This window comes from Oncorhynchus mykiss, chromosome Y, assembly GCF_013265735.2.
Source record: "Oncorhynchus mykiss isolate Arlee chromosome Y, USDA_OmykA_1.1, whole genome shotgun sequence".
In the NCBI taxonomy this organism is placed as follows: domain Eukaryota; kingdom Metazoa; phylum Chordata; class Actinopteri; order Salmoniformes; family Salmonidae; genus Oncorhynchus; species Oncorhynchus mykiss.
The window spans coordinates 37,710,980-37,716,979 of record NC_048593.1 but is presented as its reverse complement, the minus strand read 5'-3'; the positions used below and the strand labels follow the sequence as shown (position 1 = coordinate 37,716,979).

Genomic DNA, 6,000 nt, shown 5'->3' with positions numbered 1-6,000 from the left:
ATTCCTCTCATGACCTCTTCGAGACAGAATGCTAAATAAAATGTTATTTTAACGTACTGGTTGTCCGTGCGCTTGGTACTTTTTGGCGGTAGGAATGTGAGACAATATATCTACAGGAAAGTATAATTACATCAACTTTTCAAAGCTCTGGTGATACACTCAGATTTCTATGACCTGAAGCATGTGCAGAACCATGTAAACACGTGCACGAGCTCGGCAAGTATGCGTGTGTCTGGTGCATGTGTTTTTATACACCAGATGAAGGCAATATGAAAGTACTATCAGCACTTTGAGCAGGTTATGTAATTATACTTTCCTGTAGATATATTGTCTCACATTCCTATCACCAAAAAGGACCTGACAGAGAACCGGTAAAGTACTTTAAAATGTAATTTTATTAAACATTCTGGCACGTTGAGGTCATGAGAGGAAATGTTCCTGATTCAAAAGCAATTTTCTAGCCTGACGTAGATTTCAATGCAATTCTACACTGGGTTTCCAGGCAATGAAGAGGATTGTGTGTGTGTTTACTTTGAATGTTGAACTAGACTTGAACATTTGAGAACATAAAATGAATAATAATATTATTTGATAGGTATTCGGAACATGATTGTGAATCTACCCTGACTGTCAACCACCACCAACTTGTGTGCTTTTACTCATAACCAACTACGAATTCCCTCTTGTGTTGTCACGCCCCGCCAACTTGGCATCAGGGAGGATTCAGGGAGGATTCAGATTGCGGATCTTGGCTGGATGTTTCGCAGGAGGATAGCTAGCACGGAGAGGAGGGGACAGTAACTTCAGCACCCACCCGGGGGTAAACAGCGACAAGGCCACCCAAGTGCGGCACACTAATCGTTTTAGTCAGAACTAGGTGCTTATCAGTTTTAACAGTTGTCGATGTTTGTAGATATTTTGCCCTATGATTGTCACGTTAGTAAGGAGGAGGTGAATTCTCGCCGCCGCCATCTTTGGAAACTGATTGGGAGGAGTGGAGAACTTCGTTGGCTGACTGGTTTATTAAACCAGCTATTGGTAGTTATTTTCAGGGCCTCGACTGGCCTTACGTTGTACACACATTACACTTGTTTTTCGGGTTGACCAAACACAACGAGTCTGCATCGTACAAACCTGGAAAGGGCTAGCTAACAAAACTCCAATCTGTGCTCCACCTCCAGACTCGAGTCAGTTTGTTGCGCCCTTCCTTGCCTTGTTGGACATTTGCTTCCTGTTATTCTACCTGAACCTGGCCTCTGACAGGTAAGTGTCCGCTGTGCATTGAAGCCAACTTCTGCTGGTGAGAAATGTGTTTATCTGGATAACTTGCCGTCTAGCTAGGCTTCTTAGTTAGCCAACTTGATCAGCTGGTTAGACAACATCATTAAATACTGTAGTTAGTTTACGACGTGGATGGTTAATGTTAGCTCGATGACATCCAACGAGCTAACTTTAGTCAGAGAGGAATGTTTTGCTCTAACGTTTGTGAATTGGGGAATGATAACTAGCTACATGGCTAACTAGCTACATGGCTAACCGTTGATAAGCTTATGAAGCGAAGGTCTCCTTTTTAAACTTGTAAACAATTCAATGGCAGCTAACTGACAAGACAGATTGTCAAATGCTGGGAAGGACATGGCTAGCTAGTTAACGTTCGTCCAGCGATAAATGCTACAGCTAACGTCTGCTGTTTTACTAGCCAGATAGCTAACTAGCGAATCCTCTCCGAATGTAGACAGGTAGTTTTGATGTGACACTCCCTGGTGTGTTTTTTCCTCACTGTAAATCATGGCTGAGGCGATCAGAAACACAGCAGTAGCTTCACGACCAAATGTCAACCACTCCAGTCTAAACTGTGAACTGAATATAGCGCTAGTTATGTCCTAAGTGTTGCTAGGTTTAATGTTTACAGTCAGCAAACAAGCAACTTGACAAATCTATTGTCGTTTCGGGTATTGTCTTTCTTGGTACGCCTGCATTCATTCCTGGCGGTTGCTAGCTTGTTTGTGGGCAGTGACGCGAGTCACATTCCTAATTTCTGTGTTGACATTGCGTTACATTCTTTCTCGGCCTTGACTATCTATGCCTGTTCGCCAGCATTGCACACTCCAGATGGTGACAAACTGTATTTAATGGAAAACAGCTCTAAATATCGATTTATTTTGTTAGACAATGGCATTTGTTAGACAATGACATCCTAAGTGTAAGTTGGCAACAACTCCCCATCACACCCTTCCTACACATTAAGGTTGGAGGTGTTGGGAATGACAAAGCAACAACACTTTTTTCCCTGTTAACAATGCACACCTTTTGCATTGATTTAACAACATTGCTTTCAAACACTTGGCTTTCTAGGAGTTTGAATGTACAGTAGGCTATATCACAACCAGCGACAGACTGTCCTCACATCTGCACTCAATGATTTGAAGTTTTGTCCATCACTCCACCAGTGAGAGTTTAAATAAAACTGTATTTGTCACATGGGCCGAATACAACAGTGAAATGCTTACTTACAAGCCCTTAACCAACAATGCAATTTTAACAATGCCAACAATACCAACAATGCAGGGGCACCGGTTAGTCGAGGTAATTGAGGTAGTATGTACATGTAGGTAGAGTTATTAAAGTAACTTCATAGATAATAAACAGAGAGTAGCAGCAGTGTAAAAGGGGGAGGGAGGGGGGCAATACACATAGTCTGGGTAGCCATTTGATTAGCTGTTCAGGCTTGGGTGTAGAAGCTGTTGAGAAGCCTTTTGGACCTAGACTTGGCGCTCCGGTACTGCTTGCCGTGTGGTAGCAGAGAGAACAGTCTACGACTAGGGTGGCTGGAGTCTGTGACAGTTTTTAGAGCTTTCCTCTGACATCGCCTGGTATAGAGGTCCTGGATGGCAGAAAGCTTGGCTCCAGTGATTTACTGGGCCATACGCACTACCCTCTGTAGTGCCTTGCGATCAGAGGCCAAGCAGTTGCCATAGCAGGCGGTGAAGTCTGGTATGGATTTTAGCTATAAGGGTAAGTCGCGTCATAGTTTAGCTACAAGGGTAGGTAGCGTCATAGTTTAGTTACATGGGTCGGTAGCTACATGGGTCGGTAGTGTCATAGTATAGCTACATCTGTAGGTAGCGTCATAGTTTAGCAACAGTTGAAGACGGAAGTTTACATACACGTTAGCCAAATACATTTAAACTCAGTTTTTCACAATTCCTGACATTTAATCCTAGTAAAAAGACCCTGTCTTAGGTCAGTTAGGATCACCACTTTTATTTTAAGAATGTGAAATGTCAGAATAATAGTAGAGAGAAAGATTTATTTCAGATCTTATTTCTTTCATCACATTCCCAGTGGGTCAGAAGTTTACATACAATCAATTAGTATTTGGTAGCATTGCCTTTAAATTGTTTAACTTGGGTCAAATGTTTTGGGTAGCCTTCCACAAGCTTCCCACAATAAGTTGGGTGAATTTTGGCACATTCCTCCTGACAGAGCTGGTGTAACTGAGTCTCATTTGTAATCCTCCTTGCTCGTACACTCTTTTTCAGTTCTGCACACACATTTTCTATGGGATTGATGTCAGGACGTTCTGATGGCCTCTCCAGTACCTTGACTTTGTTGTCCTTAAGCCATTTTGCAACAGCTTTGGAAGTATGCTTGGGGTCATTGTCCATTTGGAAGACCCATTTGCAACCAAGCTTTAACTTCCTGACTGCTGTCTTGAGATGTTGCTTCAATTTATCCACATAATTTTCCTTCCTCATGAAGCCATCTATTTTGTGAAGTGCACCAGTCCCTCCTGCAGCAAAGCACCCCCACAACATGATGCTGCCACCCTCGTGCTTCACGGTTAGGATGGTGTCCTTTGGCTTGCAAGCCCTCCCCCTTTTTCCGCCAAATATAACGATGGTCATTATGGCCAAACAGTTCTATTTGTGTTTCAGGCCAGAGAATATTTCTCCAAAAAGCACAATATGTGTCCCCATGTGCAGTTGCAAACCATAGTCTGGCTTTTTTATGGCGGTTTTGGAGCAGTGGCTTCGTCCTTGCTGAGCCGCCTTTCAGGTCATGTCGATATAGGACTTGTTTTACTGTGGATATAGATACTTTTGTACCTGTTTAGTCCAGTATCTTCACAAGGTCCTTTGCTGCTGTTCTGGGATTGATTTTCACTTTTCGCACCAAAGTACCTTCATCTCTAGGAGACAGAACGCGTCTCCTTCCTGAGCGGTATGACGGCTGCGTGGTCCCATGGTGTTTGTGCTTGCATACTATTGTTTGTACAGATGAATGTGGTACCTTCAGGTGTTTGGAAATTGCTCCCAAGGATGAACCAGACTTGTGGAGGTCTACAATTTTTTTGGCTGATTTCTTTTGAATACATAAAATATAGATTTAAAAAAATGGAAACACCATTGCCTTGGCTATGCCAAGGCTGCGTTGTATGCCATTGCCTTGTGAGTAAATCTGAGCTGAAAATACAAATCCGTTACCAAATTCGTTCAGCCATTTCACAATTTCTTTTTGTTTTTATTTAAACGTTTTGATCATTTGTGTACTTTATGACATTTGACTGGATTGTTTGGAGCTAGTAACATACGCATTTCAGAGGTCTCCCGAGTGGCGCAGCGGTCTAAGGAATGCAGTGCAAGCTGCGTTACTACATATCCTGGTTTGATACTGGGCTGTGTCGCAGCCGGCCACGACCGGGAGACCCATGACGCGACACACAATTGGACCAGCGTTGTCCTGGTTAGGGGAGGGTTGTCCCATCGCGCTCTAGCGACTCCTGTGGCGGGCTGGGCACATGCTCGCTGACACGGTCGACCAGTTGTACGGTGTTTCCTCCGACACATTGGTGCGTCTGGCTTCCGGGTTAAGTGGGCAGTGTGTCAAGAAGCAGTGCGGCTTGGTTGGGTTGTGTTTCGGAGGATGAGCGGCTCTCGACCTTCGCCTCTCCAGAGTCCGTAGGGGAGTTGCAACGATGAGACAAGATTGTAACTACCAATTTGGATTCCATGAAATTGGGGATAAATAACAAGAAACAAAAGCATTTCACTGCACCCTATTTAACGTTGCTAAACTGTGTACGACCAATACACTTTGATTTGACTAGTGATGTGGTAGCATAGTAAGAGTTAGGCTAAACACTGGCTTTATCCTAATGACAGAGGAGCGTGTGTGTGTGTGTGTGTGTGTGTGTGTGTGTGTGAGTGAGAGAAGGGCTAAATCCTCGTACGTTTGTCTCTCTACTGTGACTGTGTCCATGGACTGTGTTTTATGCACTGATTCAGGCCAGAACTGCTGTGTTGATTGGTTGACAGCGTTTGCTCCCTACTTTCTCTGTTCACGGGGTGTGAATCATATAGTATGTTGATTGGTCAGTTGTTTTTTTACTCTCTGGGTTCATGCTGTACACACAATAAAACCTATTGTTCTACTTAGTAAATAGTTGCCTCAGTTTTCTATGAGCTTTTTGAATTTCCAACATTAAAAAAAAATAAGTGTAATATATCAACCTTTTTAGTGTTTTACAAGCACTAATATATTAGGTACAGCATCATTATTTTTGTTGCTTGGATCCAACTTCCATTTGATCAATTCAAGAAGGGTTATTATACATTTAGATTGACCTGATTAGTTACTTTCAGTGAACTTGTCTTAATGTTGAACATTTTCCGTTTCAACCCCCTTTTAGCAGAGATTGATGAGCACGGTGCTCATTCCACTAGCAGTAACTGGGCTTAGAACTGTAAGCATTGCCTCTGTCATTGAAAGTGGTGCGCATGACCTTAGTGATGGTGGGAATGGGTCGTCTCAACGTTGAACGTCAATCTGTCCGACGGTTTTGATATGACTTCATCGTGATCCATAGCACCTCATACCACAACAAACTGCCTAACACTAATGTGTAAATATACTTTTCTTTCTTCAAATAGATCCTATTTTATTTTTAATTTTTGTATTTTTACGTGATGGCAGAAATATTGTTTCATATTTACCATA

The 6,000-nt window shown here is 42.7% G+C and overlaps 1 protein-coding gene across 2 annotated transcripts in view; it reads left to right on the top strand.

Annotated features, from left to right (window-relative positions):
* The first annotated feature begins 724 nt into the window (after positions 1-724).
* Positions 725-6,000, top strand: part of LOC110510234 (serine/threonine-protein kinase TAO1) — a 45,547-nt gene continuing 40,271 nt past the window's right edge. The window contains exons 1-2 of one of the 2 annotated variants that reach the window (XM_036967349.1): positions 725-1,038; positions 1,182-1,263. The gene's annotated coding sequence lies outside the window, so the exon portion shown is untranslated. Of the gene's footprint in view, positions 1,264-6,000 lie in introns of both variants that reach the window. The other variant, XM_036967348.1, reaches the window with a different exon arrangement.